The 15525-nt window shown below is 36.6% G+C and overlaps 1 protein-coding gene across 3 annotated transcripts in view; it reads left to right on the forward strand.

Moving 5' to 3' along the window:
* The window catches only part of LOC101891182 (uncharacterized), an 82526-nt gene that overhangs the window by 43291 nt on the left and 23710 nt on the right, over positions 1 to 15525 (forward strand). For 2 of the 3 annotated variants that reach the window (XM_020036730.2, XM_005183469.4), the window contains exon 1: positions 3407 to 4143. The exons of the other annotated variant lie outside the window; for it this stretch is intronic. The gene's annotated coding sequence lies outside the window, so the exon portion shown is untranslated. Of the gene's footprint in view, positions 1 to 3406; positions 4144 to 15525 lie in introns of those variants that run through there. 3 annotated transcript variants of the gene reach the window in all.

The raw sequence follows: 15525 nt of genomic DNA on the forward strand, positions 1-15525 counted from the left end.
TAGAGATCGGTTCAGATTAGGATATAGCTCCTATATATATATTTTTATCCGATATCAGGTTTATTTTGCACCAAATGGCTAATATCAGCCCAAATGGACTGAATTTTGGCAATTTCGACTGAATTCATCCTATAACCAGTATTTCAAATGCGGTGTAAATCGGTTCAGATCTATATCTATAGCTCCCATATATACGTTTTATACGATTTGGGGCTTAAAGTTCCTCACAATCATAATATGTATTCCAGAACAATGAGTTTTGGTACCAGATATCAGATGCAGCTCTGAAATAAGTGTATCAAATTTTGTCAAGATCGGTTCAAATATGGATATAGCTCCCATATATATCCTCAGCCGATTTCGGGTTAATTGTGCACCAAATAGCCAATATCAGTCCAAATGGCCGGAATTTTAGTATATCCGACCGAATTTAGTCTAGAAGCAAGTACATTAAATTTGGTGAAAATCAGTTAAGATATAGCTATAGCTCCCACATATATTTTTCATGTGTATGTGTTTAAGTCCCTCACATTCGTAATATGCACTCCACAACAATGATATTTGATACCGGACATCAGATAATGTTCGAAAATAAGTTTTATTGACATCGGTTCAGTTTTTTTATACATTCGATATACATCTTCATCCGATTTTACGGTTATCGCTCAGGATATGGGTAATTCAGTCCAATTTGGATAGAATTTTTCATATTCAACGAATTTTTCCATTTGGGAAAACTCGGTCCGGTATATCTATTGCTCCAATAAATAGTTTTTAATAAAAATAAATAATTGAAATAAGTTTCATAGTTGGAATGATCTACTTCACATAAATTCCCAACACAAATTTTTTTGTTACTTGAGCTCTACTAAATACGTATAGTGATGTAGGGTATCATATAGTCGGCGCCGTCTGACTTTTGACCTTTCCCTGCTGATAATTATTACCTTACCTCTACAAACATAATTTATTATAACTCAATTGATTAAGTCACGCCAACAACAAACAGTAAACTCTACTTAAAACATCTGTCTCTCTCTACTTAAAACATAGTCGTTTGCAATGACTATACAGGGTGAGATGAAAAAACTGCAACCAACTTCATACTGCTGTCATTTCTAAGCCACTCGTCCGACAGCTCATTATATTGTTTACAAGCGTTCAAAGCATTTTGGCGAGAATGATATTGGTAGCGTATCCCGACGCCAAAGTAGTGGACGGAAGAAAACAATATCAGCAACATCAGCACAAATGGTCCGCAAAGTACAGAACGACTTGATCGAAACCAGCGTCGCATTGGCCGAAAAATGGCTTGTGAGTTGAACATATCGTAATATTCCATTCGGCAAATATTGAAAAATGAGCTCGGGGTAAAGCCATTGAAATTCCAAAAAGTGCAAGAACTTACACCGCACCAGAAAGAAAATAGACTCAAAGAGCTAAAGAGTTGTTTCGCTTGGCCGAAAGTTGTGAAGGTTGGTTTTCACCGATGAGAAAACATTCGTTGTTCAGCAGTCTGTAACCAAACAAAATGATCGTGTTTACTTGCCAAAGAGGTCAGCTGAACCAGAACTCAAGCCGGCTCTCCGCTCATATTAATCGACCGTGGCATCAGAATAAATGCTGAATATTATCGCGAAAATATTCTGGATGGTGTATTAAAGCCTTGGGCACCCAAACATTTTGTCCGCAGACCTTGGACATTCCAACAGTACTCAGTACCATCGCACTCAGCACGCGCCACCCAAGAATTCGTGCCAAAGGTGACCAATTCGAACAAATCTAGACTTATTGTAAAATTTAATGCTATTTCCGACATTTTTTGCTTTCATTCAATAAAATTTAAAAATACAAGTCAAAAAACATTAAGTTCGGCCGGGCCAAACTTTTAATACCCTCCACCTTAGGGTAAAGGAAACATTAGAAGAAATGTGGCAAAAACCATTAAAATACGGAATATCGGGAGGTACCGTTATATTGGGGCTATACCAAATCATGGACCCATACATGCAATGTTTCGCCACACGAACTAGGAACCATTATGACCCACAAATACAAATTTTTAGACGAATCAGTGAAAAAATGTGGCAAAAACCATCAAAATACCGAATATCAGGAGGTACCGTTATATGGGGGCTATACCAAATCATGGACCCATACATGCAATGTTTCGCCACCGGAGCTGGAACCTATTATGACCAAAAAATACCAATACCGAATATCGGGAGGTACCGTTATATGGGGGCTATACCAAATCATGGAACCAAACATACAATGTTTCGCCACCGGAGCTGAACCCATTATGATCAAAAATACCAATTTTTAGATAAATTCGTGAAAAAATGTGGGAAAAAATTAAAATACCGAATATCGGGAGGTACCTTTATATGGGGGCTACAACAAAACGCGGACCTATACATGCAATGTCTCGCCACACGAACTGGGACCGTTTATGACCTACAAATACCAATTTTCAGACAAATCCGTGAAAAAGTGTGCCATTAATCATCAAAATACCGAATATCGGGAGGTTCCGTTATATGGGGACTATACCAAAACCGATATATCTCATTTTCAATACCAACCATCCTAGACACAACACAAATTGCTCTGCTAAATTTTGGCGCTCTACGTCAAATAATGTGGGCTGTATTGTGATTTCAACAGACAGACAGACAGTCAGACGGACAGACAGACGGACAGACAGACGGACAGACAGACGGACAGACAGACGGACATCGTTAAATCGACTTAAAATTTTATGCTGATTATGAATATATATACTTTATGGGGTCTACGACGAATATTTAAGGATGTTACAAACGGAATGACAAAGTTAATATACCCTCTCTTCCAAGGTAGAGGGTATAAAAATTTAAAAATTATGGCGTTTGACTTTGTTGCAGTTTTTTTTATCTCACCCTGTAATTAGTATGCTTTATATATGAGTTTGCAAAATTGCAGCAACATCTGAACGTTATACACCAATAGTGAAACACATTCCGCTATTAAGAAATCACATATAAACCGAGGAGAGTACCTGATAAATTTATTAGTTCAAATTTACACAATAGTGATCATAGTTCTCTCACCCAACAACACCACACGCCAAATTTCACGATTCTGTCTTCTGAACTCAAACCCACCACAACCATATCTCTTGAAACGCACTGTAACAAATCCAAATTCAAAAAAAAGTGTTCGCATAGAATACACTCAAAGAAAGCACCAAAACAAAATGTGGCCATCAGCGAGGTAGCTCTTCAAACAACTTTACACCTAACACAACACAGCACCATTCAACAATAACAACAGCAACGGCAGACACAGCAAGTGGAATGGAGAGCTGGCTCAAACCATATTCCACTTGCAGCATGGTCATGACATTCAGTCAGTCTATGTTGGACTTTTCTCATTGACGGTTGTTGGTTGCGCATCGCTTCACATTCGAGTCGAGACAAAGACGGGCCCTCAATTTGCATCTGTGTGTCGTCTGTGTTTGTAACACCTTTCGGTTGGAAAAATTGTTAACGAATTTTGGTGTTTCACCCCCCAACAAAAAATGGAAATCATCAGGTGGTTGTCGCTCTTGTAATTCGTTTGGACGGACACTAGTAATTGTTGCATGCCACATGTACTACTTCTCCTAAAGTAAATAAAAACAACAACAGAGTGATTTCAATTTTGTAACAATAATGTGGTGGTTCTAAGCTTAAACTTTGTAAGCTGCAAGTTTGTTTTGTTTGTGTTACCAAGAAAAAAAAGCTGACAAGAATTTGAAATCTTTAAACGAAAAAATCTGTTAATTTCAAAAACGTGATTGCAAAGAAAATTACCAATCAACGGCACTTAGTGCATTGTAGAAAAGTGCAAACTGTTTGAAATCCAGTTGGAAATTTGCAAAAGCGAAATAAATCAAATCGAAAATTTTCATTCGAATAACTTGACAGAAGTGATTAGAAAACGACAATTGAAAGTGTCCAATTTGAGTGGAATGTAAAATACATTTGTAATTTTGGATATATGAATTAAATGTGTATTTCAAAAGTAACAACATTTAACTAACTTGCCGGAATAATTTGTTCTTTGGAGGAAACGCTGTGTGTGGATATTTTATTCGGATTACTTTAATTGTCCCCAAAAGTAAGTAATTATTCGAATTGAATTTTTAACAAATTTAGAATTTTAAATATTATTTTGCGAAATCGGATGGAATAAATATATATAACCAGTAAGGAAAGCTCAAAAGTCGGGCGGGGCCGACTATATGATACACTACACCACTATGCATATTTAGTAGAGCTCTCGTAAAAAGGTTTATACAGGGCATTTCAGAGCTCTATGAGATATTTGGTACAAAATCAAAATCTATCAAATTCTATCGTGCATTTTACGAACTATAGCTATCTCTGAACCGGGTTTCTCCAAATTTGGCTTCTAGACTGAATTCGGTCTTATGTACGGAAATTCATGCCATTTGGGCTGATATAGGCCATTTGTTAAAATTTAAAACAGCTATTTCTATGCTCCATCTAATACCTGGTACCAAATATCACGGTTGTGGAGTGAATATTACGAATGTAAGGGACTAAAACACTAAATCGGATGAAACATATATATGGTTGCTATATCTATATCTGAACCGATTTTCACTAAATTTGATATACTTGCTTCTAGGCTGAATTTGGTCCGATGTACTAAAATTCAGTCCATTTGGACTTATATCGGCCATTTGGTGCACAATTAACCCGAAATCGGATGAAGATATATATGGGAGCTATATCCAAATTTGAACCGATTTCTATAAAATTACAAACAGCTATTTCTGTGCTCCATCTAATACCTGGTACCAAATATCACGGTTGTGGAGTGCATAGTAGGAATGTGAGGGACTTAAAGATCAAATCTGATGAAAGATATATATGGGAGCTATAGCTATATCTGAACCGATTTTCTCCAAATTTGATATACTTGCTTCTAGGCCGAACTTGGTTGGGTGTGCCAAAATTTAGGTAATTTGGACTGATAGTGGACATTTGGTGCACATTTAACCCGAAATCGGATGAAGATATATATGGGAGCTATATCTAAATTTGATCCGATTCTCACCAATTTCAATAGGGTTCGTCCTTGGGCCAAAAAAATATTGTTTGGAAAATTTCACCTCAATCGGATAATAAATGCGACCTGCATTTTGCTCACAAGAATACATGGACAGACGGACTGACATGCATAAATCGACTCAGAAAGTGATTCTATGAAGGTTCTCAAAAGTAACTATGGGTCTATCTCGTTACCTTCTCCATGTTACAAACAAATGCACAAAGACATAATACCCTTACCACTATGTGGTGTAGGGTATAAAAACTGCATATTTTGAGAAGGTTTCTTCATTCCAGTCAACTAATTAAACCTAATTGGACAAGCTTTGAGGTTGATTTCGACAAAAAAAATATTAACGTATTTCAAGGCTATATCTCACGTATTGTACCGAATATTATTATAATGGAACTTAAGTACCCAATATCCGGGGAAAGATATATATAGGAGCTTTAGCTATATTCGAACCATATTTCACGAATTGTTGTGAACTTGCTTTAGGTCTAAAATCAGACGTATATACGAAAATATATTCTATTTGGTCACATATTGCGACCAATTGACAATTTGCCGTAAAGTTTCAGCAGATATGAAACCCTTGTGAGTAGAATGAAGATTTTCCCATATCTACTGGGTGAGATGAAAAACTGCAACAAACTTCAGATTGCTGTCATTTCCAACCTACTCGTCCGACAGCTTTTAAAATTGTTCCAGTGACAGCTCATTATATTGTTAACAAGTGTACAAAATCATTTTGGTGAGAATTTTCCAAAAAAAAAAAGTTATTCGTGATGGAATTCAAGCGTGAGAAATGGTTCGAAAATTAAAGAAGTGATTTCGATCGAAACCCGCGTCACAGTGGCCGAAAAATGGCCAGCTAAAGAGTTGCTTAGCTTGGCCGAAAGTGGTGAACTTCCGAATTTGGTTTTCTCCGATGAGAAAACATTCGTTATCCAGCAGTTTGTAAAAACAAAAAATGATCGTGTTTACTGGAAAAAAGGTCAGCTGAAAATGTACACCTTTGGTTGGCCTACAGAACTCAAGCGCCGGCTATGGTGATGGTGTGAACCGCCATAACAGCCGGTGGTCGCTCTCCGCTAGTATTAATTGACCGTGGCATCAGAATAAATGCCGAATATTATCTCGAAAATATTCTGGAGGGTGTATAAAGGCCCAAAAAACCGTAGAGCAACATTCAGGCAGCGTGTGACGTTTCATTGGCCGTTTGAAGGTCATAATTCGTGCCAAAGGTGACCAATTCGAACAAATCTAAACTTATTCTAAAATTTGATTCTATTTCCTACATTTTTTGCTTTTATTTAATAAAATTAAAATAAAGAAAGTTTTAAAGTCGGGCGGGGCTCGATCTCGATCTTAAAGTCGGGGGGCGATCTCCATAAAATTTGGCAAAGATATTTCTGAGCTGTATTTGATATATTTCCCTGAATATCGTTGTTACGGAGTGCATATTACGGCTGTGGGTAACAAATATAACAAATCGGATGAACAGTATATATGGGAGCTATAGCTATATCTGAACCGATCTTCACCAAATTTGACATACTAGCTTCTAGACTCAATAAGTGCCAAATTTCATCCCATTTGGACAATTATTAGACGTTTGGTGCACAATAAAATGTAAATCGGACGAAGTTATATATGGGAGGTATATCCAAATCTGAACCGATCTCGATAAAATTTAGCAAATGTATTTCTGAGCTGTATTTGATAAATTTCCCCAAATATTGTTGTTATAGAGTGGATAGTACGGCTGCGGCTGACAAAAATAACAAATCGGATGATCAATATATATGGGAGCTATAGTTATATCTGAACCGATTTCGATCAAATTTGGCATACTTATTTTCAGGTCCAATCTGATCGTACATGCAAAATTCTATACTATTCGGACTGATATTACACGTTTGGTGCACAATAAAAGGCAAATCGGGCGAAGATATATATGGGAGCTATATCTAAATTTTTACCGATTATCTCCAATTTCAATATGGTTCGTCCTTGGGCCAAACAAATGATTTGTGCAAAATTTCATCTGGATAGGGCAATAAATGCGAACTGTACTTTGTTTACAAAAATACATGGACAGACGGAGAATGTGATTCTAGGCAGATCATTAAAAGGAATTATGGGTCTATCCCGTTTCCTTTTGCCTGTTACAAACAAATGCACAAAGACATAATACCCTGACCACCTTGTGGTGTAGGGTATAAAAATGTAAAAATTATGGCGTTTGACTTTGTTGCACCGTGTATTGAGATGTGTGATCGGATGGGATGTTTATTTCTTATTTTATGATCGTTTTGATTTTTTAAAACATTGACTCTTTGTGGGGAAAGTACCGAAAGGAATGGTCCGATCTCTACCACATTCTCAACTGATCTTGTGTTGATAGAAATATCGGTATTTGAGAAGTCGGAATGGAATCGGATAATAATTTCGCCTTATATGAGCTTCAGGATATTTAAAATTTTGACACTTTGTGAGGGAGGTACCAGAAGTATTGGACCGATATATCACATCTTCACCCCAGACCTTAAAATAATGAAAATTTTGTGACGTGTGTAATTTAAGGACAATCGGATGCTTATATCACATTTTATAAGAGTTATAATTATTCTTAATGTTAACCCTTTGTGGGGGAGGCACTTGGTGGAGTGGACCGAAATTGTCCATTTTTGTACCTGACCACTGATGCAAAAGGAGTAGACCGATATTGCCCATCTCCGAACTTGATCTAAGTTTGATAATAATATTACGATGTACCAAGTTTGGTCCACTTGGGAATGCCATCGAAGTTCCGAAGTTTGGTCCACCAGACAGACAGACGGTCGGACACCTTTAAATCGACTCCAAATGTCATGAAACGTATTTGACCTAGGTCCTAAAACCGTTATTTCGATGAGACACGTTTATATCAAATGATATATACACTCTGTAGCAATATGGCTGAGGGTATAAAAAGGTGAAGAAAAGGTTAATAGAGCAGGGCGGATAACATGGGCCATCTGCGTAGTAGGTGTTCAATCGTCCCTATCTCTTCTTCATCTTCAAATAGCTTGACAGTTGCAGGAACACTGTTTTCCCATCTTAAGGTCAAAGTAAGTACGTCTACCGCGATTAGATCTGACCTACTAATTGATAGAAGGGATCTTGTTCTTCTTCTCGAGATTACTGACCGGATGGCCTTAGATACCCTTCAACTAGTGTCTAAGTGTCATCTTCTTCCAGCTTCTTCCATAAGAGATTTTTTTAAAGCTGCTGACATAATAGCTTATTGGTGGATAACAGTCATAGTGTCGGGAGACCCCAGAACTTTCATTTTGTGTCCCCCTTACACTTCGATTGCCTCCTGCCATGAGAGTGTGGGCTTTTCGATGCTTGCCGACGAAGTGACTATTGGAGTAATCCTCGTATTTTTATCAATGCTATTCTTCAATTTATAGCTATCTTCTGTCTTGTTGGCATTATGAAAGCAGTAATAAAATATTTCAAACACCTCGATTTTTAAAATAATATTAGATAGTAATTGCCTCAAACGATACAAAAAATGTTTAAAAATAACATCATAATTTTTGTATCGCTCGAAGTTTTTGCCTTAAAAGGGTAAATCTTACCCTTTAAGTTCCTGTCCCACAGAGAAGGACTGTTTAAACTTCGAACAACATAATTTTTGTATCACTCGAAGGTTTCACCTTAAAATGGTAAATCTTTTTTTAAGTTCCTGCCCCACAAAGATGTCTCCTCTGACAAAGTAATAATGTATTGGAGGACTTCCATATATGGTGATATCTTTCTTTAATACCAAACAGCATATGCAGGGCGTGCAGGGAAGATGACGAAACATTGGAACATTTTCTCTGTATATGCCCAGCGTTTGCTAATATCAGAGTCCAATTCTTAGGGAGCGACACTATACCAGACCTTAGTCGGATCATGGCAAATGATATATAACAGTTAAAGAATTTCATAAAGGCAACAGAATTTCAATTATAACAGACTGCACGTCTTCCTCGGTAAAACCCCTCTGACTAGAGCGCACAACAGGCCTATACTGGCTTAAGTGTATGCCCAACAGGGCTTGCGGCGAATTGGTTCGCCCCTCTTTTTCAACCTAACCTAATACCAAACACCATTCACTCAATAGCATGTATCCTAGGAATAATCGTTTTTGGCCTCTCGAAGTCCATTTCCGAAAGCTGTCCATTTCTTTTGGCTCCAGGGTGAATACGAATCTCTAATCATCTTCCATAGAACCATTTGATACAAACTATTTTTAGTCTGCCTAAAACTAACTCTGTTTTGAAACTCTACCAAATATGTCTACATTTTTTGCGCTAATGTTTTCTCTCATTATTCCGCAATTAGTAGTCAGCAGTACATTTGACCCCAATTTCGTGATTCCCATTAAGAACTTTGGCTCCCATGTTCAATCGATTCCCAACATTATTCTGTTGCCTCTTCACTTGATTTATTTGGTGATAAACAAAAAAAAAAAAAAATAACACAAGAATAATAAAAGCATAAAGAATGAAAATATTAAAAGAATCTGACTTTTGACAGAGCAACAAAGGCAAACAGACACAATCACATTCATAATTCCGCTAACTCCAGATATTTTTTTCCAATTTAAAATCAACTTTATTATGTGGAAGCTTATTAATGTTGGCAGCTTGCTCGGAGGCTAAACAAACAGTTCATTGGCTAACGAGACTTAGAAAGCTGCTGCAGGAACAACAACTCACTATGGCGAAAATTTTAAGTAGGTCTTTGACACTTCTTCGCCTAACAGTCAAATGCTGACAGCCAGAATATTTTTTGAATTCTTTACATCATTAGATGAGTTAATAACTTATGACATGGAAAACATTTCTTTGCTGTGGTTAAGCCTTGTTACACTGTTCAACAATTTTTTTCCTAGAAAATTATAAGAAAAACTCTGTAGATTATGAAATTACAGGTAACAAGTAAAAAGCATCTAAATTCCTCTCGTACTTTTAAAACCTTCCTTCCTTCCTTCACAAGTAATTTTTTGTCATAGGATGTAGTAATGATTCCGAACTTCAAATACGAAATTTGGAACAATTCCTGTGAACAACGCCGCTAAAATTATCAAAATACCGTATATCTAAGGTATCGTTCTATGAGGGCTATACGAAGACATGAACCTGCATAGGCAGTCATAGGCTACAGAACCCATTGCGAACTTTAAGTAGGAAATTTGAAGTAATGCCGGTAAATAATGTCGCTTATATAATGGAAATACCAAATGGAAATAACGAAGTGCACATACGAAATGTGAACTGATTCCGGTGGATAATGTAGCTAAAATCATCAAAATACCAAATATAGGAAGGTACCGATATAGGGGGGCTATGCGAAAACCGGGACCTATATAGCCCATTTTTATACCCTCCACATTGGAAAGGAGGGTATATTAACTTTGTCATTCCGTTTGTAACATTCTAAAATATTCGTCGTGGACCCCATAAAGTACATATATTCAGAATCAGCATAAAATTCTAAGTCGATTTAACGATGTCCGTCTGTCTGTCTGTCTGTTGAAATCACGATACAGCCCACATTATTTGACGTAGAGCGCCAAAACTTAGCAGAGCAATTTGTATTATGTCTAGGATGGTTGGTAATGAAAATGAGATATATCGGTCCACGTTTTGGTATAGTCCCCATATAACGGAACCTCCCGATATTCGGTATGTTGATGATTTATGCCACATTTTTTCACAGATTTGTCTGAAAATTGGTATTTGTAGGTCATAACGGGTCCCAGTTCGTGTGGCGAGACATTGCATGTATGGGTTCACGCTTTGGTATAGCCTCCATATAAAAGTACCTCCCAATATTTGGTATTTTGATTATTTTTGCCACATTTTTTCACGGATTTGTCTAAAAATTGGTATTTGTTGGTCATAATGGTTCCCAGTTCGTGTGGTGAATCATTGTAATTATAGGTTCCCGTTTTGCTATAGTCGCCATATAACGGTACCTCCCGATATTCGTTATTTTGATGATTCTTGCCACATGTTTTTCACGGAGTTGTCTGAAAATTGATATTTGTAGGTCATAATGGGTTCTAGCTCCTTTGATGAAACATTGCATGTATAGGTCCACGAGTTAGTGAAGTCCCTATATAACGGTACCTCCCGATATTCGGCAATTTAATGGTTTTTGCCACATTTCTTCGCGGATTTTTCTAGAAATTGGTATTTGTTGATCTTAATGGGTTCTTGCTCTTTTGACGAAACACTGTATGTACAGGTCCACGTTTTTGTATAGCTCCATATAGCCGTATTTCCCGATATTCGGTATTTTGATGATTTTTGGCACATTTTCCCAGGAATATGTCTAAAAATTGGTGTATGTGGGTCGTAATGGGCTCTAATGTTTCCTTTACCCTAAGGTGGAGGGTATTAAAAGTTTGGACCGGCCGAACTTATGATTTTTTTTTACTTGTTAATACTACTAAATGGTACTAAATTCGGCGTAGAGTGTAGGAATATAACTGGAATTATGAATTTTGATATCAGGATCAATGTGCTTTTGGAACGTGTAAATAATAAGGTGAATGTGAAAATTCGTTCTATAACATGCACAAAAAGTACTAAGTGGAAATGCATACCAAAAATAGTACGAAAGGTACTAAATGGTTCCAAATTTGGTATAGAGTGTAGGAATGGAACTTGAATTATGAATATCGATATTAGGATCACTGAGCGTGTGAAGGGTTTAGATATGGAGGTAAATTTGCAAATGCGTACTATAAGTGTATGGAAAGTACAAAGTGGTTCCCAAAGTGGTAAATATTCCCACATTATTTACCACTTTGGGAACCACTATTATAACTATTTTGAATGTATATGGTGGTGTTTCCTGAATTGCGTTCTAAAAGTTTGTATCTGTGAAATAATGCATTTTGGATCAAAAAGCATATAAATAATGAAGTGTTTTTGGAAATGCGTACTTCACAATGTACTTAAAATGGTTCTAAACTTGGTATAAATTAAAGGAGTTCGAATGGCATCTTGAAATTAAGGCATCTTGAAATTTGTCTATAAAACGGGCGTTTTGGAAACCTGTACTATAAGGTACTAAAAACTGTGTTTTTAATAAAAATTTCGAATGTAATTATGCTCTACAACACTATGTGTTGGGGGTATTATAAGTGTAATTGGGCCAAAAACTATGCAAAAATTCTGATCGTTACGTAGATACCGATGGTAAATATATCGGATATATATAGTGAAATATGTACAATGTGTATGTACAAAGGAAGGGGATGTTTGCTAGAATGCTTATATCTCTAGAATGGTTGAACCGAAAAAAATCGCATAAAAAGATCTCAATAATGTTATTAATATAGTTTTTGTAGTATTTTGTTACATTTTTTTCATATTTTTTATCGCATGCGATTTTTTCAATTTCACTTATTATATTTAGGTATACATTTTGCAATATTTTTTTCACCTTACAACACAGATTCTCACGAAATTTTTTACAAGGGTAGGGTTTGGCTCAGAAAGGCTAGGCCTATTGTTTTCAAAGCTGTCCGCAATATATTTAGGGGTTGAAATTAACCAACAACTAAAAATTTTCTTGATTTTGCAGCCATTATAAAGGTCACAAATAGAAGCCAAAGGACACGAAATCTCGCATGAAGTTAGATTGAAGGACAGCGGGTAGTTTGGACCACTACTTTTGTGTGAAAAATATACCAGCATTACTTACAGGCGATAATCGAAATACACAAAAGGCGACCTTCCAATACCAATTTTTAGACATATTCATGGGAAAATGTTGGAAAAATCATCAAAATACCGAATACCGGGAGGTACCGCTATATGGGGCTATACAAAAACGTGGACCTTTACATGCAATGTTTCTCCACCGGAGCTAGAACCAATTATGACGAACAAATATCAATTTTTAGTCAAATCCGTGAATAAATTTGACAAAACCATCAAAATACCGAATATCGGAACTGCTATATGGGGGCTATACCAAAACCTGGACCTATACATGTAATGTTTCGCCACCGGAGCTAGAACCAATTATGACCAACAAATACCAATTTTTAGACAAATCCGTAAAAAAATGCGACAAAAATCATCAAAATACCGAAAAATATTGGGAGGTAACATTGTATGGGGGCTATACAAAAACGTGGACTCATACAAACAAGGTTTCGCCACCGGAGCTAGAACCCATTATTAACTACAAATATCAATTTTTAGATAAATTCGTAAAAAAGGTAGCGAATATATCTCATTTTCAATACTAACCATCCTAGACACAATACAAATTGTTTTGCTAAATTTTGACGATCTACGTCAAATAATGTAGGCTGTATTGCGATTTCAACAAACAGACAGACAGACAGACTTAAAATTTTATGCTGATTTTCAGCATATATACTTTATGGGATCTACGATGAATATTTAGGGATGTTGCAAACGGAATGACAGATTTCAACGATGTCAATCATTTACAAATACAGGGTTGCCCATATTGACGGACCCATCTGGCAACGCCATAACTTTTGACAGAGATGTCACATCGCTTAATGACATACCGCGTTTGAAGCGTCAGTCCAAGCAGATTTTTACCATGAACCAATACACGCCACGCGAGCGCTCTGACATAGTTGAAATTTACAAGAAGTCAATTGTAAAAACTCAACGTGCTTTTAAAACATTAAAAAATGTGAGAAGTGCGCCTTCTAAGAACACCATTAAGCGTTTATACGAAAAATTTTCGACTGGTAAGGCTCTTTCTAATCCGAAGAGGCCATATAAAAGTCGACCAAGGTCATCGGCTGAGAATATCGCTGCCGTACGAGCCAGTGTTGAGAGGTCCCCAAGAACATCCCAAAAACGCCGTTCTCAGCAGTTGGGCATGGCTCGGTCCACTTTACAACGGATTATTCACATTGATTTGCATTTGTTCCCGTACAAAATTCAATTGACGCAAAGAATGTTGCCTGCGGACAAGCCTCGTCGATTGGAATGGGCCCAAAGGTCCGTCGAATATGGGCAACCCTGTAATTAGGCGTTAACCCATGGTTAACAGAGCAAAACAATAATTTTCAATCTCAATTAAACAATTGCTCTTTGGCGGTTTAATTGATATTTGAAAATAAATTATTGTGATCAATTAAGATGTTATTGATCGCCAAATCCTCTTTTTTACTAAATTTTAACTTTCGCTAACGAAACCAATATTTTAGTGCACCTGACCCCACGGATATTGCAATGACTCATTAGAAAGATATTTTTCAAAAAAAAAAAAAAAACACATAAAAACAAACTTTGTTTCTAATTTCGCCTAACACGAACTGACTCTCAGCACCAATCTTTAACTTACATTAAAAAATATATAGCAATTTAGGGTCACGCTATGTTGACCCTAATTTTTATGGAACCAAAATAAAAACAAAAAAAAAAAAAAAACAAATTTCATTCATTGGCACTTGTACCTTTCTTTCTTTCTTTGTTCTTTATGTCATTGGACGACCGCGCCAGTACAACGGCACCTAGTTTTTCTCCATTTAGCCACTGACATCAGCCTAGAAAACTCTATCACGAACATCATCAGCAGCGGCATGATCTCGTCCATTTGGGCTAATTTCGTTGTTGTCATAATTATCGCTCAAGTCAAGAATTTCTTATGACTCTTTGGTCATTTGTTTGTTAATTATTGTGGTAATAGAGTTTTGTGTAACTGAGAGAGTTGGAAACAGAGGAAAAACCAAGTCAAGTGTACGATTGTCGCTGCAGCGGGTAAAAATGGTATTGATATAGTGGCTTTTTTGTGACTCTGTTGAGCTAGAAAAGCCATGCAACCATTGGACGATGAACATTGACCGCCGTCCATCCACTAATGATGTCAATATTCGGGAGGGGAAGTCGAAAGAGTTTTGTTTCTCTTTTGCATTTGAGTGAATTATAGCTTGAAGGCTATTAACATGATCATTTTTCATGTTTTTTTATCTTTTTTTTGAGTTTGAGTCAGTAATTGTTTTGAATTTTTTTATTTTCTGGCCTAGACTCAGAATAGTGATTTGTTTGTTTTACTTTTATTCATATCTTGATATGACAATAAGATTAGACGTCAAAATTGTCATTGTCCGCTAGGTATCTGTTGCAACATAAGCAAGTAAAAACGCAGTACAAATCGGCCTAGCCAAACTTCAAGCAAGTAAAAACGCAGTACAAATCGGACTAGCCAAACTTCTTATAACATCCACCAATCAGCAGAAAAACATGATTATCAAATAATTTATTTATATGGTACATTTTGACACCAGTAATTACTAACAAAACCGAATACAGGGTTGCCCATATTCGACGGACCCATCTGGCAACGCCATAACTTTTGACAGAGATGATC

The sequence above is a fragment of the Musca domestica genome, unplaced genomic scaffold, assembly GCF_030504385.1.
Source record: "Musca domestica strain aabys unplaced genomic scaffold, Musca_domestica.polishedcontigs.V.1.1 106, whole genome shotgun sequence".
Taxonomy (NCBI): domain Eukaryota; kingdom Metazoa; phylum Arthropoda; class Insecta; order Diptera; family Muscidae; genus Musca; species Musca domestica.